Source organism: Petaurus breviceps, unplaced genomic scaffold (genome assembly GCF_028583685.1).
Source record: "Petaurus breviceps papuanus isolate PSGF00001 unplaced genomic scaffold, PetGlider_PUasm1.0 103, whole genome shotgun sequence".
Lineage (NCBI taxonomy): Eukaryota > Metazoa > Chordata > Mammalia > Diprotodontia > Petauridae > Petaurus > Petaurus breviceps.
The window spans coordinates 5,416,420-5,441,262 of NW_027185588.1; the positions used below are offsets into that span (position 1 = coordinate 5,416,420).

A 24,843-nucleotide genomic window follows, 5' to 3' on the forward strand; every position below is an offset into this window, starting at 1 on the left:
ATGTGACTTAGTAAGAAAATACAAATATTGGGGCGGCTAGGTGTCTCAGTGAGTAAGAGCGCTGGTCCTGGAGTCAGGAGGACTCAGGATCGGTTCCAGCCTCAGATACTTAACACCCACAGAAAAAAACTGGTGTAACCTTGGTCAAGTTACTTAAAACCCCAATTGCTTTAAAAAAAAGAAAAGAAAAGAAAATACAGATGTTAGATGAATGTCTGCAGCTACTGTTGAACTAATCGACTGACTGCTAGAGTTATTGATCACACAGACTCAAGGTTAAGCCTTTGCTATGTTTCCATACTCCAAATGGTCCACTAACATTGATGAAGGATTATTCCAAGCAGTTTCAGTCTTTGACATCTTCTATGGCATCCACCATCCATAAAGAACAGTAGTAGAGGTGATGCTGAAACCTCAACAGTCTCCGTCTTCTAACAACCATTAACTAAAGTCCTAGAAACTGCTCCCTTGGTTTTGAGAGGGCAACCAAGGTAAAGAGGTACAGTATACAGTACAATGCCCTCATACTGCCATATGACACAATAGAAGGTAAGATTCGGGTTTTTAAATGTTTTAGTTTCAAGAATTTTATTTGCGAGGGGCAGCCAGGTGGCTCAGCGAGTAAGAGCACCAGTTCCAGACCTGGGGATCAAATCCGGGCTCAGATACTTAGCACCACACCCAGAAATAACTGGCTTGTAACCTTGAGCAAGTTACTTAACCCCAATTGCTTAAAAAAAAAAAAAAGAATTTTATTTGCTGTATAGTGTTTATGATGCTGTAGATTTCGTGTGTTATAAAAAGTAAATATTGTATGAAATAATTTTTTTAATTGGAATGTGAGAATTCTAGGGAATTACTAGTGAGAAAAATGTTTTGCATGTTACCAATTTTATTTTGTGTACTTCATTTCATGGGTTATTTCACAGTTATTATGTTATGAAAAATATGTATTTTCAGAATTACTTTTTTTTAACTTAAAGAATTACATGCAGAAAAGTGTATTTTCAGCAATCTTTAGTGGAAGATTACAGTTTCTTGTCATCACGGGAACCTACCCCACCTCTTCCCATAGGTTTGATGTGTCAATATTGCTTGACTTTTGAGCTGTTTTCTAAGAATGTTACCCCTGGGAAAGTTAAGGATTAACTGTACCTGTTAGTTAGTGGGTGTACTATTTAACCTTTCTAGCTCTAGTATCCTCATCTGTAAAATGAGGATGAGATGATAATAATACCTTCACAGGTAGCCATGACTTGGTGGCTAGATAGTAAGCTAGACCTGCACTTTGTAGCCTCTAAATCAATCAATCAATTTATTAGGTGCTTACTATGTGCCAGGTACTTTGTGCTAAGAACTAGTAATTCAGGGGGTGGCTAGGTGGCTCAGTGAATAGAGCACTGGCCCTGGAGTCAGGAGGACCTGAATTCAAATGCCCTCAGACACTTAACACTTACTAGCTGAGTGACCTTGGGCAAGTCACTTAACCCCAATTGCCCTGCCTTACCCCCTCCAAAAAGCAAGAAAAAAAAAGAACTAGTTATACAAAGACAGAAGACTGCCCCTACTTTCAAGGAGTTCAAAATTTTTTTTTTTGGCTTTTTGGAGGGCAATTGGGGTTAAAGTAACTTGCCCAAGGATACACAGCTAGTTTTTGTGTTAAGTGCCTGAGGCTGGAACCGAACTCGGATCCTCTGATCCTCTCCCCTCTGGGCCCGCTGCTTCACTCACTGAGCCACCCAGCCGCCCCGAGTTCAAGTTTTTTTTTAAAGATTATTATTGATGTATTTTGTTTTTAGATCACATTTCTTTCTATATCTTTCTTTCTTTCAGAGAGCCATTCTCTCTTTAATTTATATTTCTCTCTCTATATATATTATATAATATATATATTTTAAGATGGAGAAAAAATTTCTTCAAAACCAATCAACATGTTTTAAAAAATCTTATGTTATGCTTAACAGATCCCCACCTCTGTAAAAGAGCTAGAAGTGGTATATATTAATAATGGGGTACAGGCTCTAGGAACCCCCTTGAACTCTGATTGAATCTTCCCACTTGATGAAGCATTTGCCTGAGGCCATAAGTCTTTCATTATTGCTAGGCCCAAATCTATTACTCTTAACCTAGGCTACCCCTTTATTATCCAGCTACTTCCCCATCCTTGATCCTATCAAAATATTTATACCCAAATCCGTTTGTTACCCTTAAACTAGTCTAGCCCTCCTTGTCTGTCATCTCCAGGTAGCCTTCAGCTATTTCACACCTTTAGTCCCATTCCTGGTATCTGACTTCAGTAGTCAACACCCTCCCCAAATCCCTCCTCTACACCACCCCTAGATTCCTCCCACAATCTTTCTCTATATAAGATCCATCTTGCCTCTATGAAGGCTCAGAGATTAATCTAGCACAGACTCACTCTGTGTCAGATTATTCTGGCCCACTTGTCCAATACAAATACTTAGGCTCCTCAAGAATCTAGCCCTTATGGCAAATCTTTAATAAACCTCCTTTACTTTGACTAAGAGAAGGCTGGAGGCGAATTCATTCAGTAGGACTGGTGTGTTGGTATTCTGGGGTCTCCAGCACCCCGTGAACCCTAAATCTCAATGTTCCCATTATATGCCATGATGATTCTCCCAGCAGCAAGCTCCCCACACTTCCTCATGAGGACTTGCAGTAGATAGCACATTTCAACATTTCTTTCAACAACATTTCCAAGAAGACTGACATTATGTGCACTACATCACAACAGGAGGTCCCATCTGCAAAGAGTCTTGGGAGAGGAGACATCTCATAGCCCTCCTGGGGTTGTGGCCAAGGTCAGCCATTAAAATTTCATGGCATTTAGTTTTTGTCATTTTTTGTGTTGTTCTTTTAATTTACACATTCTTTACCTTGCTGGCTTGCTTCCCAGTATTCATTCTCTTCATCTTTTATTTTATTTTTTTTATTTTAAAGCAATCGGGGTTAGGGGTTAAGTAACTTGCTCAAGGTTACACAGCCAGTTATTTCTGGGTGTGGTGCTAAGTATCCGAGCCCAGATTTGTGGAGCTGGCGCTCCTGCGTGGGTGCTAAGTGTCTGTCATCCCGACACTGGAGCCGGTGCTCTTACTCTCTTACTCGCTGTGCTACCTGGCCACCTCCTCTTTGTCTTTTCTTACAGATTAGTAATATTCTATTACTTTCCTCAATTAATGTGCATCTACTAACACAGTGCCTAGTATGTAAAAGACATTTAACAAATGTCAAATGGCTGTCGATATCGGCTCCATTGTCATGCCCCTGCACCTGGTTTGTTCCCTTCTAGCTTCTCCATTGGATTTTAAATACTTTGAAGGCAGGAACTTTTCTTTTTCTTATTTCAATCCCTAGGGCCTAGTGCAGTACCTGGTACATGGTAGGAACCAAAACATGCTTATTCTGTTGTATTATTTTGTTTCTAGTTCTTTGCTATCAGGAAAAGTGTTATTATAAATATTTTGGTGCATATGAAGCCTTCCTTTTGTCAGTGGCCTCCAATGACTAGAAGTAGAATCTCTGGATCTTTTTAGTCACTTAATTCAAAATTGTGAATGTTAACAATTCATACAATTTGGGCTGCTAGGTGGTGAAATGGATAGAGGGCCAGGTCTGGAGTTAGAAAGACTCATTTTCCCAAGATCAAATCTGGCCTCAGACACTTACTAGCTGTGTGACCCTGGCCAAGTCATAAAACCCTGTTTGCCTCAGTTTCCTCGTCTGTGAAATGTGTTGGAAAAGGAAATGGCAAACCACCCCAGTATCTCTGCCAAGAAAGTCCCAAATGTGGCCATGAAAAGTTGGAAACAACTGAAAAACAACTAAACAACACAATTCATAGCTACACCAATGATAATCATTAATATCATATTTTAGTCAAAGTCTATAATCTGTAATGTTATAATACTGTTTGTTGGTCTCCTTTAACCAAACTTTTTCAAAAGGTTGACACCAACAATATTTTAGCATGTGCACTTGTCTTAAGGAGCTTCCATTCATTAGAATAAAGGTTGCTTGCTTGCTGTTTGTCCTTTGCTTTCAAAGAGGATTGTGACAAAGTCACTGTCCTCATTTTCACCTTTGAAGCCATCTGGGTCCAGTGGCCAGATATAGATCTGGATGACTGAAGATGGACCAGGATTCTGTGGCGATCCTCAGTCTTTTCAAACTAAAATCTTTAAAAGGTCTCAATTTGACTGAGGCCTATTCAGTGATTAAGTCTTAAAAAGAAATGAGGCAAAGAATGGCAAAGATCTGGGAGGTGATCCTCCAGTGTCGTAAAACAGAAACAATTTCTATTTACACTCATTTTGAGCCAATCAGGACCCAAACAATGACCAAGTGGGGCTTCACATGAAACCTATTGTTGGTCAATCAGTAAGAGCCAGAGTGATTTGAGGTGAAGGCTAGTCTCTAAGAAAAAAGGAAAAAAGTTTCAGAGATTAAAATTTTACATTCCCTTTGGGGTGTGATGCCTTATGTGGACTGAGAGAAAGAGAAACAGAGACAGAGATACAGAGAAAGACGAGAGAAAAAAAAAAGCAATATGTAAACACATGAATAAGTGGAAGGTAACCTTCGAGGAGAAAGTCCTGGTGATGAGGTATGGACTCTGGGAGTCCCCTAGAGCTCTCCTTGAGTCCTTGAGGTACGGGCTCTAGAAACCTCCCTTGGACTCTTGATTAAATCATCCCATTTGATGAGGCATTTGCATGAGGCAATAAGCCTTACATTATGGCTGAGCCCAAGCCTCTGTTACTAGACTTCCTACCTTCCGTTACTAGACTTCCCAATCAAAGTGTCTACCCACCCAGGAAATGGACTAGCCCACCATTGTTTGTGGTCTCCTGGTGGCTTCCAGAGACTTCCCAACCTTAATCATTCATTGACCTCATTAACTCCTCCTGAAGACCCTCCCCAAACTCCTCCTCTAGACCACCCCTAGATTCCTCCCACAACCTTCTGTATAGAAGACCCCATCCTGTCTTCATGTTTGTGAGGGGGCCATAGAATGACCCAGCACAGGTTTACTCTGTGTCTAATGCAAGAGAACTTTTAATAAATTTTACTTTTCTTTGGCTGAGAAGACTCGAGTTGAATTCATTGGGCAGGACCTGACGTGTTGGTATTTTGGGGTCTCCAGAGCAACCCTAACCCTCTTTATGGGTAATCTCTTCACTAGGAAATGGAGTGACCAGGTAAACATTGGAGCACAGTCTGGAAGAAATTCAGAGACTTGTTAAGGGATAGAAGTGAAGAGGGAAAGCATTCCAGGCATGGGGAACAGCCAGGGCAAAAGCATGAAGGCAGGATATGGAGTGTCTTCAGTAAAGAACACAACAGTGTAAACTAGTCTAGAAGGCCTTTATTCAGTTATTTCAGTCTTGTCCAACTCTTTGTGACCCTTTTGGGGGTTTCCTTGGCAAAGATGCTAGAGTGGTTTGCCATGTCCCTCTCTGGCTGGTTTTTACAGATGAGGAAACTGAGGCAAACAGGGTTAAGTGACCTGCCCAGGATCACGAAGCTAGTAAGTGTCAGAGGCCAGATTTGAATTTAGGAAGATGAATCTTCCTGTTTTCCAGGCTAGGCACTCTATCCACTATGGTGCCACCTAGCTACATAGACTACCTGGAGTAAACTTGAAGGAGACTGCAAAGATGAGAAGGGTCCAGCCAGGCTATGAAAAACTCTAAATGCCAAACAATTACTTCATTAATTTATTAATTCATTTTTTTATAAACTTAAAAAAACAAAATGGGCATTTTTATATACATAATATATGAAAAAAGAGACACTTGAAATAAAGGATCTCTATTACATACAGCTTGCTTTTCTTTTAAAATGTTGAAATATATAGTAAATATAGAAATAAATATATAAAAATAGAAAATATATAAAAAATTTAAAAATATATAAAATATTAAAAACCTCTAGCTTTCAAAGTTGTCCTGCTTTTCTATGATTCTTTCTGATTTTCCCTCTGTTGTCTTCTGGGTATTTTTAATAAAAATCTTTCATTGTCCTTCTTTTCTTCTTTCTTTCATCTTCTTTCATCCAACTTCTTTCTACTCCCTACAAGACCTCCAAATTGGGGGAAACACACACAGACACACTCACAGAGCCCTTGTGAAAAATATTCAGTCAAGTAAAACAAATTCCCCACTGGTCATGTCTGAATATGTGTATCTTAATGCTGCCTCTTAAGTCCATCAGTTCTCTGTAGGGTGGTGGGTACCATGCTTCATTATCAGCCCTCTAGATTGGTTGGTCTTTGCATTAGTGAAAATCCTTGTCTTTCAAAATTCAGGCAATAACTTGATAGTTGATTCTTAGGATGCTTATCTTCTTTCAAGGCTCAGCTCAGGATGTTAAGGCTCTTTTCCTCAATTTTCCTTGTGATGAGGTGCAGGATCTGGGAGCCTCTTGAGCTCTCCTTGAATCTTCCCACTAAGGCATTTGCCTGAGGCCATGGGCCTTAAGTTGTGGCTCTGCCCAAGTATTTAGCCCTCCTTCATCCAGCAATTTCCCACCCTCCATCCTCCAGTTACGTCCTTGAACTGGCTTGGTCCACCATTTTCTGTCAGTTCTAGGTAGCCTCCAACAACTTCCCACCCTTAAACACTCATTACTGAAGTATGACCTCATCTGACTCCTCCTGAAGACCCTCCCCAAATTCCTCCTCTAGACCACCCCTAGATTCCTCCCACAATCTTTCTGTATATAAGATCTCATTTTCCCTCCATGTGGTGTGAGAGTGCCAGACTTAGTGCCAGACTAGCACAGACTTAATCTGTGTAAGATGATTCTGGCCCATTTGTCCAATGCAAGCATCACAGATACATAGGCTCCTTAAGAGGCTACCCAATATGGCGAACTTTCAATAAACTTTGCTTTTCTTTGGCTGAGAAGACCTGAGTCAAATTCATTTGGCAGGACCTGGCTTGTTGGTATTTTGGGGTCTCCAGAGCAACCCTAACTCTCTTTATGGGTAACCTCTACACTTGTATCATGTTTCTTTGTATATTTGTCATATCTGGTGCGAGTTCCTTCAGAGGCAAGGATTTTTTTCTTTTTGTCTTTGAGTACCCAATATTTTGGGCAGATAGGTGGAACAGTAGATAGAACACTGAGTCTGAACTCATCTTTATGAGTTCAAGTTCAGCCTCAGACAATTACTAGCTGTGTGACCCTGTGCAAGTCACTTAACCCTGTTTGCCAGTTTCCTCATCTGTCAAATGTGTTGGAGAAGGAAATTGGCAAACCAGTCCACTATCTTTGCAAAAAAAAAAAATACCAAATGAAGTCATGAAGGGTCAGACAGTACTAAAAAGTGAGTGAACAATGTAAGAGGGGATATAATGTATCTTGTTTTGCTCGGACAAAAGTTATTGGAAGATAATCAATAGCTGTGGGGAAGGGCTTGCTTATCTTTATTAAAACCCGGACCTTACTGAAACTGTGACAATGGCCAGAGGGAACTAGAAAGGTGGGGGTGGAGCACACAGTTCTGACCTTAGAAGAGGTCAAGCCCCATCAGGTCTCAAGTATCCTCACTACCAAGCCGCCTAAGTAATCTGCATATAATCTGTGTGGAGAGAGAGAGAGACAGAGAGAGAGAGAATGTAGAATCAATAAAATGAGGAGTTTGAGGAATTTGACTATATACATACATATAGTCAAATTCCTCAAACTCCTCATATATATAAAGGGAATGTAGAATATATATATATATAGAGAGAGAGAGAGAGGGAAATAAAGTAAGGAATTTGACTAACCCTCAGTATACTAGGAATGACAGAATTGTAGACCTACTCCTGCTCTGTAACAGTGTGGGTGTATCCCTAGTAAGCATCACACTGGATTCTTTGCTGGAAGCATAATAAACATCTTCTGCACGCTGTTTCTGAGTTTTTTCAGTGAGAAGAAGTTTGCTGTTTTAAGGGGTACATCATGCAGATCTTCCTAAGGGCCCCAAAGGGAAGTAGTGGACATGGAAGCTCATCCAGGCTATCTCCCTGACCCTGCCTAGGACGTCTTGTGACCCCCAAAAGTGTATTTCTCACAACAACAACCTGGTACCTTGGGCAATGGATAAGGAGCTGGTCTTTGAAATCAGAAAAATCTGGATTCAAATCCAGTCTCGGATACCTGCAAACTTCGTGCCCCAGAGCAAATCACTTTACTTTTCAGTGCCCTGAGGCAAGTCTTCTAGAGTCTAAGTTATAGAACAGAAGCCTATCTGCATTGGTAGAGGGTGTTTCCTCACCTGGGGGTTCCCTATCCCAGTGAACCACAAGTCCCAAAACTAAACAGCAAACACTAAGTAGTTCTTTGTCCATAGCCATGGTTACTTTTAAGTATCTAAAAGTCTGGCTTAAACCTCATTTTACTTGAACTCTATGCAGCTTTTGGCAATGTTAGCCATCCCCTCCCACTGAACAGGTTCTTCTCCTGACCTTCCATTGCACTACTCCCTTGGCTCTTCTACCTCTTTGCCCACTTCCTAGTTGCCTTTGCTGGAGACTCCTTTGCTCATCTCCCCATCCTCACTCCTGGACTCTGATCCCGCCTCATCAACTGCCTTCTAGATCTCTCCACTTGGACGTCCTGTTGATACCAGTCTCAGCTTGTTAAAAAATAAAGGCTTCTCCCCTATACCCATTCAAACTTCCCTTCTTCTGTCAGGGGCAACGCTCTCCTATTAGACCAGGAATTCTTAACCTGAGGTCCAAGAACTTGCTTTTGAGAATATTTTTGTAACTCTATTTCAATCTAATTGGTTTCCTTTATAATTCTATGTATTTTATTTTGTGCATTTAAAAACATTATTCTAAGAAAGAGGTCTCTAGGCTTCACCAGACTGCCAAATTAAGCACAAAAAGGTTAAGAATTTCAGTTGGAGACAACCAGATTTGCAGGCTTGGAGTCATTCTCAGCCTCTTGCTCCCTCTTTGTTATTCCTCCAAGTCTTGTCTAATTCTTCCTCCACAGTATCACTGGCATCCATTCTCTTATCTCCATTTATAAAGTCATCGTCCTACTTCATCATCACCTCTCATCTGGATTATTCCAGTAGCCTTCTGTGTGTGTGTATTTTTTGTTGTTGTTGTTTATTTTTTGGGGGGGAGTAAGGGGGGAAGCCCAGGCTAGTAAGTGTCTAAGGCTCGATTTGAACTCAGGTCCTCCTCACTCTAGGTACTATGCTCTATCCACTAAACTACCTATCTGCCCCCTATTCAAGTAACCTTCTAATTAGTGTCCCTACGTCTAGTCTCTCCCTTTCCAATCAATGCTCCATACATTATTAACTTAATATTCCTGAAATGCAGGTCTGACATTTATTCTTCCGGTGAAAAATCATCCGTGGCTCCCCATCGCCCCTAGATAAACTGAAGTACAGTCAGTATTTGAAGTCTATCACAATCTTGCTCCAACCAAGCTTCCCAGATTTATTGCCTACTATTCCCCTTCATCCTCTCTCTGTTTCAGCCAAGCTAACTTGCTAGCTGTTCCAGGAATCTGACATTCCATCTCCTGTTTCCAGGCCTTTGCCCAGGCATGACTGGAATGCACTAATTTCCTCATCTCTGCCCTTAAGATCACTAGTTTCTTTCCAGGCTCAGTTCAAATACTGCCTTCTAAATAAAGCCCTTCTTGAAGACGCTGGCTGTTACTGGTTTCCTCTACTCAAACCATATTGTATCTGCTTCTATGCATACACACTCCTTGTAACGTATGCTCCATCAAGGCAGGGGCTGTCTCTATCCTCAGCAGCGAGTTGTGGACTTGCACAAAGTCGGCACTTCCTTTTTTCATTTTTAAAAATATATAATTAATTTATTTTATTAAATATTTCCCAATTACAGGTAAAAACATTTTCACTTTTATTTTTAAAATTTTGAGTTCCAAATTCTCCCTTTCCCTCTCATTCCTCCCCACCCATTGAAAAGGCAAACAATCTGATATTGATTATACATGGGAAGTCATGCAATACATATTTCCATATTAGCTATGTTGCAAAAGAAAACACACAAATAAGAAAAATAAAGAAAACACATAAAAAATAAATAAAGAAAAAAGTATGCTTCAATCTGCCCTTAGAATTATTAGAAATTTGCTTTGAAGTGCTAATGGTCTCTTGGTGTGCCTTAATAGTAATTTTTTTTTTTTTTGCTTTTTTGGAGGGGGAAGGCAGGGCAATCAGGTTTAAGTGACTTGCCCAAGGTCACAAGACTAGTAAGTGTGATCAAGTATCTGAGGCCAGATCTGAACTCAGGTCCACCTGACTCCAGGGCCAGTCCTCTATTCACTGTGACACCTAGCAGCCCCCTTAATAATAATTTAATGGCATTGAAAAGCTGATGGTCTCTTGGCATGCCTTAATAATAATTTCCTCCTTCCAAATGTGGAGAAGATGAGAAGGGAGTTGCTGCTTTAGACCTGATTCTCATCCATAAGGAATAACTGGTTTTTGGGGGTGGAAATCATAAGAACCTTGGGACACAGTGAACATGCCATCTTAGAATCTGTAACAGGGGAGAGAAAAAGCAAAACAAAATCTGACATACATTCCAGGTTTGAGGACAGACTTGAAAGGGAGCATAGGTCTAGAACCAGAAGGGAACTCAGGGACCCCTAAGGTTCTAGCACCCTCTTTTTACAGCTGAGGAAACTCAGGCACAGACTGGTTTAAATGACTTCAAGCCTAGCACCTAAGGGATAGGAAGCTGTAAAGAGCAGAATTCTGAAGACTCAGAGTAACAGAATTAGGCTTAGAATGTCACTGTGATAGTTTTCCAGGAGTTTTAGTTAAGTGAGTATAATACCTGAATTGCTTACCTGTGTCATCAGTCTAATCTTCCTGCATCACGATGACAATATCAGTGGTGAGCATATGCCTCCCTGTTTTATGCCTTTCCTAATGTTTCTGATCAGAGAGGCACCAAACGAAGCCGCATTATGGCCTAAATAATCTTGGAGACACCAATCACTGCATACGGTTACCCTCAGTTTAGCAGAAAGCATTGTTTGTGGGTCCCCAGGAAGCAAGAAGACAGGCCAGACTCAGCCCCTTAGAGGATTTCTTTCTCTTAATTGACACTTTCAGTCTTTCCTGGAAACTCCCCAAGCTGCAAGCAGGTGGCTTCTTTGGTCCTTCTACAAGCACTCTGTGATCTTGCCCACATGCCCCAGGGCTCCCCTCTAACCCATCCTAGAACCAAGAAAGAAAATTTTCAAATTCTTATATTTAAGGAAGAAAAGAGAAAAAGAAGCAAATTTACAGAGCCTGGGGTTATTAGTTACAAGGGTGTTGGAAGCCCATTGCTGAGTTAAGTTACCGGTATGTTGGAAGTTCATTTCCTCTTGGAAGAGGGAACCAGAAAGCCTGGATTCTAGTCCTGACTCATTGAGTGAGTTAATCCTGGATGAGTCCTTTCCCCAGTCTGGGTCTACAATCTTCCTATCAATATTAAGTCACCATGAAGCCCTTAGGGTGAGCTCTGGGCATTGAAGAATAAGGACCATGTGCTGTTAGTCAAGCACTCAGTCCTCATCTGCTATGCAAACCATCCAACGCCAGAGGGTGCTTTTGTGTAACTCTCTAATTCTCAGAGTTGGCTGCCTCTCTCTCCTTAGCTCCACCCTTGAGTGGGTGGTAACACTTGTCTCTAAGGCTTTGGTGTAAATTTATTTAATCAGATCATGGCTCACTAGGCAGGCACCCATCCTACCGGCCCTTTCTATTTGTTGCACTACTGGCTGAATTTCCATTAATTGACTCATGCATATATATTAAGCAGACTGGTAGCATACGTTACAAGCTTATCTACTATGCCTACCATTAAAGCTTTGATTACCTTAGGCTTCGATCAGCATTTAGGGGGTGTCTAGAACAAATCTCATCTCTGTGAAACTGGAGGGGCCTAGGAATCTTCCACTGGGGAATTGAGTTATGACATATTGGAAGTATGACTGCCCAAGCACATACTTGGGGCAGGGACAAATCCAGGCAAGAGGTCAGATGACTCCAACCTTCCCCTTTTCCCTTTTTCTGGTTTTTATAGTTTTGTTTTGAGAGGGAGACTAGCAGCTTGCCATTCCATTCCATTCAATGATGCCAGGAGCACAGAACAAGGAATCCAAGAAGCCGCTGCTGGCTTCCACTGAACCACTGGAGTCTGAGCTTTGGGTGATGAAGGACCAGTTGGATCAGGTTCTGCAAAGGCAGCACTAAGGCCAAGATATTGTGGGAGTGAGACAGAGCAGTGAGCAAGAATGGATTGGCACCTGGAAGGAGCTAGAAGCTCCTTGAGGGTAGGGACTGAATTTTTTTTTTTTTGTATCCCCAGCACTTCAAACAGTTCCTGGCCCTGGTTGCTGTTTAGTCATTTCAGTCACGTTCAATCTTTGTGACCAACTCTTTGTGACCCCATTTGGTTTTTTCTTGGCAAAGATGCTGGAGTGGCTGGTCATTTCCTTCTCCAGGTCATTTTACAGATAAGGAAACTGAGCAAGCAGGGTAAAGGGACTTGCCCAAGGTCACACAGCTAGTAAGTTTCTGAAGTGAGATTTGAACTCAGGAAGATGAGCTTGGCTCCAAGCTCAGCACTCTGTGCACTATGGCACTACCTAGCTGTCCCTGACTGGCTCAGAGCAATTGCTTAATAAAAGTTTATTCAATTGAATTGAATGAAATCTCAGTCACTGGTGAGATCAGCTGGGAGATAAAGATCAACTCCTAGCATTTTCTTCCTATTTCTCCATCATTTGAAGAGCCAAACCCTGTGGTTCCAAACATGCAATCCATTCCTTGGTCTTTTTCAGTACCTGCAAGGACACAAATCAGCAAAGTGTTCCAAAAGAGAGGAGAGCTTGACAAGGTTCTTTGAATTTTTACTTTAAAATCTTGAATCTTAATTTAAATCTTAAAGATCTGTGTGTCTTAACCCCAGCTGACCTGCCTTCTTCCCCGCTTCAAAAAGAAAAAAAAAGACCTGTGTGTGTGCTATTGAGGGTCCGATCCTCATAGCATGTCTGACATCCATTTAAAGGCTTGGTGAGCCTCCTTCTAGAAATGTGTAATGGGAGAGATCTTATCCTCCCTACTACAGAGTGTGTGAAAGTGTTTTCTCATTGTTTCCCATTTACTTACTGTGTGATTATAAAAAGTCTTTTATGGACTGCTGAGCCAGAACTGAGTGTGGCAAACGAGAGTCTCAAACATAAAAACTCTCTTGCCTGGATGTGAATAAAGCAAGAACTGCAGTGAACTGCTTGATGCAGAAGCCCCCTCCCCTCGCCTGGCCACCATGTGGCCATAAACGCATGGTTCCTCCATGTTACTGTTAGGCTTGCTTGATCTTGGAGGAATGGATACTGGATGGGAAATGGACCACGTTATGATCTTGTGAGCTTCAAAAGTTTGGAAGAGTTAAACAGTACCCTCAGTAAACAAAACCAGAAGCAGTGATTGTAGAGTCCAGTGAGGCAGTATCCCTGCTTGACACAGGGCCTGGGCAGCTGGGCAGGTCATTTAACCTCTATTGTCTCACACACACACAAAAGCACTATGGTAAGAGAAGTTCTGGCAGGAACCATCACTAGCTAGAGCCTGGAGAATTTAACTGATATCTCAGACTTTAGCTTTGGTGATCAACTGGTAGTATAATATAGATAGTAATAAGAGAATTTCTGGCTCAGCCTTCTTCTATTTTCTTAAAATGAGCATCCCATAACTAGCTCTGATGTTAATGGTTATTTTGCAAACTCCAACTTTATCCTTATTGTATTATTTTACTCTTCTTCACCTTCTCCTCTCTGTTCTTTGATGTGTAAATCTCTACCTTCCCTTCTGCCTTCTGTAAAATTCCATTGTGTCCATCCTGCCTATGTAATGAAGACGTACATAGGGCTGCTGAAAATGAGTGCTCATGGTTTTTGTATACTAGAAGTCTGAGTGTATAATAAACCAGTTTTTACATGTTTCCGTACATTGATAAGTATGATTGGCAGAAGCACCTATCAATAAATCCTTTGACAATGCTATATAAATGCTGGCTATTATTGTTCTGGGAACCCAACTTGCTAGCATAACTGGGATAGGGGAGTGAGCCCAGAGCCTGTGTCCTACAATTTTAAAAATAAATCATGTGGCCTCTAAGAAGTAAGTTGCCTGAAATCTCGTGAATGCAGCCGTCAACTGAGAGCAGATTCCCCAGAAGTGGGGAATGAGGGCTCCAGAGCCATATAGCTTGTCAAATTTTTTTAAAAAAGTATTTGAAATGACCACAAACAATAAACACAATGGTTATGACACCATGTAGTAATTCCCATACCCCTAGTTCACTGTCAAATTCTGGAACAGAAAGACCTGAGTTCAGATCCAGCTTCAGATACTTACTAGCTGTATGGCTTTAAGGGCAAATCACTTGGCCTCTGTCTCAGTTTCCTCAATTATAAAATGGGGATAATAACAGCCCCTCCCCCACAGACTTGTCAGGACCAAATGAGATATTTGTAAAACATAATAGGTGCTATATAAATGCTTATTTATATACATTACACAGAAGAAAATTGAGACCCAGAGTGGAAAAAGGAAATTGCCTAAGTTCATATAAATACCAGTGGCAGTTGGGACAACATCCCAAACTGGACTTCCGTCTCAGTTCTTTCTCCATTTCCAAGTTTGTACATGGGACCAAATTTCCCTACTTCTGGATTTTGGTGGGAGAAAGCAAGGTAGTGGTAGGTGTATTAGGAAGCATTTGTAAAGCGCCTACTATGTGCCAGGCACTGTACTAAGCCCTTTACATATATTCTCCTTCGAGCCTCATAATAACTCTGGGAGGTAGGTACTAGTATTATTATTATTATTATTTTTGCTTTTTTTTGGAGGGGGGAAGGCAGGACAGTTGGGGTTAAGTGACTTGCCCAAGATCACACAGCTAGTAAGTGTTAAGTGTCTGAGACTGAATTTGGTCCTCCTGACTCCAGGGCCAGTGCTTTATTCACTGTGCCACCTAGCCACCCCAAGTACTAGTATTATTACTCCCTTTTTACAGTTGAAGAAACTGAGGCAAACAGAGATTAAAGTGATTTGCCCAAAGTCCCATGGCTACTAAGTCTCTGAAGTTACTTCTTGACTCTAAAACCAGTTATTTGTCCACTGAGCCCCCTCGCTTCCTGATATTAGGAGTTCTGGATTACTCAAGTCCCCCTCTTATCCACTTGAAATTACAGTATATAAGGGACAAGTAACAGAGACAATGGGGTATAAGATTTTACCCCTTTGGGACTTCAAGTAACCATATTTGTATGATTCAAGGGACAGGTAACAGATAACGAGATATAAGGGTGTCCTACTTGATTGGCTCATTTAAATCTTATAAAGAATGTATTCCTTTCAGATATGGAATAGTTCATTTGATTTGAAAGAACCAGACAACTTGACCAGAGATTTGCAGAGATAACAAGTATACCCCTTGATTGGCGGTAGCTTCAAAGAGAGTCTAAAAGCAGCTGGCAGAGTCGGTCAGCCAGGTGTGGTGAAAGAACCCATCTCCAGGGGACTCACAGACATCTTTTGAAGGGTCCAGCAAAGAAAGGGAAGAGATTTCTCTCTCTTAGGAAATGGCACCTTCCAGTGCTTGGGGAGAAGGCACTTTGATAAGACAAGGAAGGGAGTTAGAAGGACTGGGAGAGAAAGGGACTGAAAAATGCTAATGAGATGAGAAGCTGCAAATGAGGTGAGAAGGTATTAAGATGGTGAGAAGGAAAGTGACAACTTTAGTAGGTCAATATTCCCCAAAGCAATTTGCCCCTGGAGTTCTTCTGGGGAGCTACTAACAAGAATGGCAAAAGACTGAGCCTCTCATTTCCAGCAAGAATGGAAAGCAGGGAATTTTGCAGTGACCTTAGATTATTCAATGCTTGTGTTTTTGCCAAAGCTAAATAAATGAGTGTTATCTGAAAGGCGCCCTGGGGTAGGTGACAGAGTGTCAGACTTGTAGTCAGGACAACCCGGGTTCTAATCCTACCTCTGATATTTATCATTACTGGGATTTAAGTGATGACAAGTGATTTAAGATCTATGGACCTCCATATATATATATTTCATCCATATATCCAGGAAAGATGTTTGATGTGTCAGAGGACTTCAGAGGTGGAAACTTCCTCCACCCAAACAAAGAAGATCTACAACCCCTTTTAAGGACTTAATAGGTAAATTCTAGGGAGTTGTTCAAAGGTACACATAGGTTGTGACTTGTTAGTCTGGTTTTAAACATTTGCTTTTTTTTGTGGAAAAAAGAGAGGAATGCAAGTTAGATGATGGCACATTACTTGAGCTGCTTAAATTGCTGGTCCCAAAGAACAGTCTTTATTAGACTGTTGTAAGCTTGAAAAGAGGTACCTACAAAAAAGGAAAATGATAAATGTTGGAGAGGATATGGGAAAATAGGGACACTAATGCATTGTTGGTGGAGTTGTGAACTGATCCGATCATTCTAGAGGGCAATTTGAAACTATGTCCAAAGGGCTATAAGACTATGCATACCTAACTAAGCAATACTTCTACTCAATCTGCATCCCAAAAAGATCATAAAAAAGGGAAAAGGACCTACATGTGCAAAAATAGCAGCTATTTTTGTGGTGGTAAAAAATTGGAAATTGAAGGAATGCCCATCAGTTGGGAAATGGCCAAACAAATTATGACATATGAATATAATGGATTACTATTGTGCAATAAGAAATGATGAGCAGGAAGACTTCAGAAAAAACCTGGAAAGGGTTCTATGAACAGAAGCAAAGTGAAATGAGCAGAAGCAGTAAAACATTGTACATAGTAAAAGCAACATTGTGTGATAATCAACTATGAATGACTTAGCTCTTCTCAGCAATACAATGGTCCAAGACAATCCCAAAGTACTCAATGCTATCCATATCCAGAAAAAGAACTAGAGTCTGAATGCAGATTGAAGCATACTATTTTCACTTAATTTTTTTCATGGTTCTTTCCTTTTGATCTGTTTCTTCTTTTACAACTGTGACTAATACTGAAATATGTTTTACATGATTACACATATGTAACCTATATCAAATGGCTTACCATTTTAGAAAGAGGGGAGGGAAAGGAGAAAAATTTGGAACTCTAAATCTTGTAAAAATGAATGTTAAAAATGGTCTTTATATATAATTAAAAAAAAACACTACCAAAAAAAAAGAAAAAGACAGGAAAAGAGGTCCCTAGAGGAATGCCCCAAGTCTCTGTGCTTGGCTCTGTGCTACTTAACATTTTAAAAATGCTAACAATCAAATGATTTGAGTGAATGCAATGGCCAAGTTGATCAAATTTGTAGATGACACAAAATTGAGAGGAGTATAGACAACCCCTTGAAAGACCAAGTCAGGGTTCACAAAGAACTTGACAGGCTAAACAATGGATCAAACCTAATAAGAATAAATGCAAAGTCTACACTTGGGTAGCTAGTTAGTGCAGTGGATAGAGCTTCAGGCCTGGGGTCAGGAAGACCTGAATTCAAATTGGGCCTTATTAGCTGCATGACCTGGCCAAGTCACTTTTCACTCCAAACTGTTCGCTTCAGTTTCCTCATCTGTCAGATGAACTGGAGAAGGAAATGGCAAACCACTCCGGTATCTTTGCCAAGAAAACCCCAAATGGGGTCATGAAGAGTCAGACACAACTTAACAACAACAACCCTTGGGCTTGAAAAAGTGATCCCGTGAATAGAAGACAAGAGTTATAGCTAGGTTTTGTTATAGCTATAGTTTGTCTGAAGAAGATCTGGGGGTTTTAGTAAGCCTCAAGCTCAATATAACATAAGTCGTTGGGGTGATATGGATACCGTCCAAAAGATAATATAATCTTAAGCAGTATGAAGAGAAGCATGGTGTCTAAGACTAGGGAAGTTATAGTCTTGCACTCTGTCTTGGTTGGGCCACATCTGAAGAATTGTGTTCACTTCTGGGCACTGTGTTTTGGGAAGGTCTTCCATAAGGAAAGCAGGCACAGGCACTGTGCTAAGTGTTTTGCAATTGCTCTCTCATTTGATCCTCACAACAACCCTGGGAGGGAGGTGCTATTATGATCTCCATTTTTACAGGTGAGGAAACTGAGGTCAGAGGTTAAGTGTTGAGCCCAGGGTCACACAGCTAGAAAGTATCTGAGGCTGGGTTTGAAACGAATTGTGAGTTTAGGCCCAGCACTCTGTCCACCTAGCTGCTTCCTACTAAGTTGGAGAACAGCTGGGAACTGGACACCAAGATGGTGAGGAGTCTTGGGATCATTCTCTATGTAGAACAATGGAGGGAATTTGGAATGTTTATCCTGGAGAAGACTTGGAAAGGACATGACGGCTGTCTTCAATATATAAAGGGCTGTCATTTACAAAAGCAATTAGACTTGTTCTCCTTGGTTACAAAAGGATAGAACCAAGCAGCAATAGGCAGTAGTAGTAAAGAGGCAAAGTTAGTCTTGACGTAGGGAAAACATCCCAGGATGATTGGAGCCAGCCGCCATTACTCTGCAGCCTGTCTCCTTTTGAGGTTCATATTATCCAAATTTATCACCAAATCAGCAGTTATCTATAGACCCCAACACATGGTCCTTTTCTTCCTCTCCCCTTTCCCCCTTTCTATGCTTCCTTCCTTCCTTCCTTCCTTCCTTCCTTCCTTCTTTCCTTCCTTCCTTCCTTCCTTCTTTCCTTCCTTCCTTCCTTCCTTCCTTCCTTCCTTCCTTCCTTCCTTCCTTCCTTCCTTCCTTCCTTCCTTCCTTCCTTCCTTCCTTCCTCCCTTCCTCCCTCCCTCCCTCCCTTCCTTCCTTCCTTCCTTCCTTCCTCCCTTCCTCCCTTCCTCCCTTCCTCCCTCCCTCCCTCCCTTCCTCCCTTCCTTCCTTCCTTCCTTCCTTCCTTCCTTCCTTCCTTCCTTCCTTCCTTCCTTCCTTCCTTCTTTCCTCCAACCTTCCCTTTCTTCCTCCCTCCTTTCCCCCTCCCTTCTTTCTTCTCTCTCTTTTTCCATTCCTTCCTCCCTCCTTTTCTCCCTCAATGAGTACCTGACTCAAAGCCTTTCTTTCTCCTCCAATTCCTGCTCTTGAACATACATATTGATGCTCTCTGAAATACTCTTCATTTCCCAGGTCCTCAATCTACTCAACTTCCATGATTGACTCTTCTCTTCCACCTCAAAAATATACCATATATTTTTCCAAAAAGTGATATTGAGGTCTTTATTTAAAAATCTGAGTTATGGTTGACCCCTTCACCAAGTGCCAGTGATCACTTGCCACACTCATACCAAGTTATCTGTATATCCAGCTAATAGTCTGACCATCAGACAGTCATACCTGTCATCTCATGCAAGTGTATCACTTCTATGGATGAACTAATACTGAAATTTCCTTATCTTACCATAATATTTTTGTCATTCAATCTCTCCCTATGCCTTATAACTTGCAGTCCATCCTCACATGACCTCCACACCTCAGTTCTTTCTTAGACTATTACCCTTACATTGGCTACACTCTCCTCCCTTTCCTATTTTGAACCCATTCTAACCTCCTGTTAACCTTAGGCACTATTGAAAACAACATCAATAAGATTAATTATAGCTAACATTTATATAGTACCTACTATGTGCTATGCACTACCTACTAAGTGCTTTACATCTATCATCTCATTTTATCATTGCCTACCATCTTCTCCTCTTGGATGTAGGATATCGTCTCTGTGTTTTTGTGATATTTCTCTCTCCTAGTTCTGCTCTTACCTTTCTGATCACTCTTTCTCAGTCCCCTTTGCTAGATTTTCCTCCAGGTTACACCCACTAGCCATGAGTGTCCCCTAAGTCTCTGTCTTGGCTTTTCTTCTCTTTTTACTTTATACCATCTCACTTGATCTCACCAGCTCCCATGTGTTCAATGATCATCTCCATGTAAATGTATTCCTGATCTATAAGTAATAGTGTAATTGGGGAGCCCCTGATTGTTTTGACAATTTGTCCAATCAACATGGTGAAATTATGGGGTATGGTCTGTGGTTGGAAGACCAGCTCTTAAGGAGGAACACTTGCATATTAGCCCCTTGTTGATAGGACAAAAGGAACTCTTCTGATGAGGACCTATGCTAAGTCTACCTTCTGGTGATTTGTTGGCAGAAGCTCAAGTTGATATATTCTTTTTTTTTAATCTTTAAAATTTTTAATTTTTTTGCTTTTTGGAGGGAGGAAGGCAGGGCAGTTGGGGTTAAGTGATTTGCCCAAGGTCACATGGCTAGTAAGTGTTAAGTGTCTGATGTCAAATTTGAACTCAGGTCCTCTGACTCCAGGGCCGGTGCTCTATTCACTGTGCCACCCAGCGAACCCTAGATGATATATTCTTATAAAAGGAACTATCCCCACTTTCTGTGATCTATAAGAGAGAAGTCTAAAAGTTTGACCCTTTTAGTCCTCCCCGATGCCCCCACAATAGAAAATGGTAACTGGCAAGAGAGGCGAACAGCAACTGGAGAATGGCCTGTGTTTGTGAGAATCGAAGAGGTGAGGTCCTATAGGTTCTTGGAAGCCTTCTTCTGCCTTACTTCTTTTGAGTATAATCGGGGTCTTCGGGATGTGTCCAGACTGCCTGGGATGCTGCTTTGGGGAGAATTGTGAAGATGGTTAAAAGATTAGAGAAACATTGAAGAAATTAGAAGATGTATCGACCAGAGCTGGTTTATTTCAGCTAAGTGTGTAGAGAAGGGGAGAGTCTCTAATTGGCTTGTTAACTTTGGTTATTGCTTCTTTGGCACCTTTTGCCTCTGTCTTGGGCTGAGGTCTGATGACATGATGGCATCCTATTGGAGACTATGCTGTAAAGACAATGAGGTCTTCTCCTCTGCTGAGACCACATGCCCTCCTTGGCACGTTTCATTCATTCTTCTCCATCTTAGGAACTCTGACTGTGGGGGTCTCAAAGGCTGAGAGAACAAATCACCCCAATCTGGACATCAGAATCCAGTCCATATTTGCAGCCAATGCTGCATTGATGCCCCAGGGAGCAGGCTTTGGGAGTGATCTTTGGAACCCCATATAAGCAGAAGGATTCATTCAGCAATGAAGCCAACTTTGGCGACGAACGTGGCAGGACCAATGGTATATAGAAACTGAGCTAACTTTCAAGCTTAATTTTCTTCTTCACACCACCCTCCATTAACCAAGGTGGTGTGGTAGGGATTATGTCTCTGGGGTACTGGGTGGAATGTTTGTATATTTGTTCTTTCTATATCTTTGAAATAAATATCCTTTTGTAAAAGTTAAGTGGTTGAATGGAATGGGGGTATTATTAATTCCTCCCCTTAAAATCGGAGGAAGATGCGGGCTTGAACTAATATCAGTAGAGAAGAGATACCCACAATGGAGGGATCTCCATGTATTCTGGAGATGTAAGGGGAAATACAATCCTAAGAGAGTGGAACCGTAGTGTCTATATTACATGAACATAGGTCATAGGCTAGTAATCCTAGAATGAAAATGGGGAGGGGGGCGAAAAACCTGAAAGATAACTCTAAATTCAAGAATTTCTAATTTTTAGAGTTCCTGAATTGAAGAGTCTGACGTTGGCCTCTCCAAGAGAGAGAGAGAGAGATAGTTCCTTAATAACGTGTAATACCAGAAGGAAGAGAACTGTTCTACAGATGAAAGGTTTAAAGTCCTGCCAAGATAGACCAGGACATCTTGACCTTGCTAACCCTCTGTGTCATTTCTGTGAGTTGTTCAGATAGTGATGGTCTGAGAGAGATGTGAAATATTTGTTCAGTCCCACAAAAGTTCTTTACCTTCAGAAGGGCATCTACATGTATCTAATGCCCTACTTGAATGAGCCATGCTTATGTAATTTGTTCATGGTGTCTGGGGTATGGAATAGTGGAAACTAAAACACACCTTCCAATGCATCTTAGGCATTTTCTGTGGTAGAGAAAATAAAGGCTATTGCATACTTGACATTCATATTGTATACTGAGACTGTATAGGGGTATGGATAGAGGCACATCCTATTGCTCACTTTTGGGGAAACCTGAACATGAACCATTTTTTGGGGGGGGGTCAAGATTTTTTATTCCAGATCATATACAAAACGTTTCCAGACTCAAGAGGGTTTAATCCTTCTCCTCTTCCTCCTCTTCCTCCTGGTTGATCTGGAAGTACTGTAATTCGTAACTCTCCTTGCTATTGGCCACCACCCGAAGCCAGTCGCGAAGATTGTTCTTCTTTAAGTATTTCTTTGTCAGGTACTTCAAATACCTTTTAGAAAACGGCACTTCTGACGTCACGGTGATCTTGCTCTTACTTATCTCAGTAGTCACAACTCCGCCCCTGAGGTTGCCGGCCTTTCCGTTCACTTTGATTCGTTCTTGTAAAAACTGTTCAAAATTAGCTGCATCCATAATCCCATCTTCCACAGGATGGGTACAATCCAGGGTAAATTTGAGGACTTGCTTCTTTTTTTTGCCTCCCTTCATCACAGATTTCTTTACAGGCGCCTTGGCGATCGAGGAGTCAGAAAAGGCCATTTTTGTTGTTACTCAGTTGTTTCAATCATGTCTGACTCTTTGTGACCCCATTTGGGGGTTTCTTGGCAAAGATCCTGGAGTGGTTTGCCATTTCCTTCTCTGGCTCATTTTACAGATGAGGAAACTGAGGCAAATAGGATGAAGTGACTTATCCAGGATCACACAGCTAATAAGTGTCTGAGGCTAGATTTAAACTTACATCTTCCAGATTCCAGACCTAGTACCCTATCCACTGTGCCACCTATCTGCCCTAAGACATGAACCATACCTAAACTTTATTTTGGATATGATGCTGGATTAACTCATGCAAGGACAATGAGCCAAAGAGCAAAACTGACCCCTTTGGGGTCAACCTTTAGGATCCAACCTAGAGATATTTGGGACCTTAGCCAATGGAGATATGTATGTACACATATAAATGTATGTATAGATACATATATACATATAGAGACATTAATAGATGGGGAAAGAGAAGGGAATAAGCATTTATATAGTGCCAACCATGTTCCTGGCACTATGATAAAATGGTTTTTTAACAAATATTATCTCATGCAGTGAATAGAGCACCAGCCCTGGAGTCAGGAGGACCTGATTTCAAATTTGACCTCAGACACTTGACACTTACTAGCTGTGTGACCTTGGGCAAGTCACTTCACCCCAATTGCCTTGCCTTCCTCCCCAAAAAACCAAAAATATTATCTCCTTAGATAGGTAGAAGGATGGATGGATGACAGATAGATAATGAAATAGAGAAGCCTAATCACTCCCCTGAACTCTAGTCCCACATTTTCAACTGCCTATTGGACATCTATACGTATATCCATAAGCATCTCCACCATGTTAAAGACAGAACTCAATATGCCCCCCACACTCAACCTCTCCTTCCTCCAAATTTCCTTGTTTTTATTGAGAATACCACCATTTTGTCAGGCACTCCAATTCATACCCAATTATTCCCAAGTCTTATCCTTTTATCTCTAAAACATCCATCTCTATCTTGACTTTCCGTTGACATGGCCCCAACATCAGCCATCATCACTTCTTATGTGGACAATAACCTCCTCAATGATCTTTCCATCCCATTCTTCAAATAGCTCCCAAAGATTTGGCCAAAAATTTCTACTAACTTCCTTTTGCTTCTAAAATAAAATGCAACATCCCCGATTGCAGCCACTGCACACTCCCATTTCCCTTCCCAGACATTGCATATTACTCTCCCTTTCCTGAGCTCTTCATTCCATCAAGCCTGGCTTGCATACGTGACATTCCACTTCCTTCTCCAGCTCGTTTGACAGATGAGGAAACTGAGGCAAACAGGAGTAAGTGGCTTGCCCAGGGTCACAAAGCTAGTAAGTGTTGGAGGTCAGATTTGAACTCAGGTCTTCCTGACTGCAGACTCAGCACTCTCTCCACTGCACCACCAGTGAATGAAGATAGATTAACCCTTCATCACACACAACTTGGGGCTACTATTCTTGTGACCTTAGATAAGTCCATTAATCTCTCTGTTTTTTAATTTCCTCATTGGTACAATGAGGGGCCTGGATTCAGTGGCCTCTGATGTCTCTTCTATGTATTAATCCCTCAGAGATATCATCTCCAACTAGAAGGCTCTCCTGACTTCTGTCCCCCACCTGCCTTCCACCTCCCAGTTATAAGCATTCACTCATTCTTGAAATTGCTTTATATTTTATAGCTATGTATATACTGCCACACTTGTTTGTGCACATATATTCTGTTCACCCAGCAGACAGAAACTCCCTGAGGGCAAAGACTGTTTTATTTTTTCTCTGTGTCCCCAGTGCCTAGCCCCAAGCCTCACACACAGCAGCCATGTAGCAAATGTTCATTGAATTGAAAGGACCCAGAGCCAAGGACTCCAGCTGGCACAACCCTCAGTGGGAGCTGGTGTGCCTTTGATACCCAGCCTCCCCCTCAGCGGGACCCCCACAATCGGGCCCACTTCTTTGTGTTCTGTTTCTAAGGAGGGCCACTCCTGTCTCCTCCACCCCAGTCTTCGAAGGTCTATTTTAGAGCTTATCACATGGGGGCTCCTTCTATTCTGTCAAAATTCTTTAAATAGCTCCCAGCAAGGCCCTGACTGCCAGGAGAGAGAGATGAGACTCTTCGGAGGCATTCGCCAGGGCCAGAAGGAAGCATTTTGCAAGCTGTTTCTGAAGCAGTTCTGATCGTTATAAGGGTTTAATTAATGCCAACTCTGAGATAGGGCTGCCCGCCCATCTGGGGAGGGGTGCCCACA

At 41.5% G+C, this 24,843-nt stretch overlaps 1 pseudogene; it reads right to left on the bottom strand.

The window, feature by feature from the left end:
- Positions 1-22,130: 22,130 nt before the first annotated feature.
- Positions 22,131-22,583, bottom strand: LOC138176431 (large ribosomal subunit protein eL22 pseudogene; annotated as a pseudogene).
- Between the last annotated feature and the right edge of the window lie 2,260 nt (positions 22,584-24,843).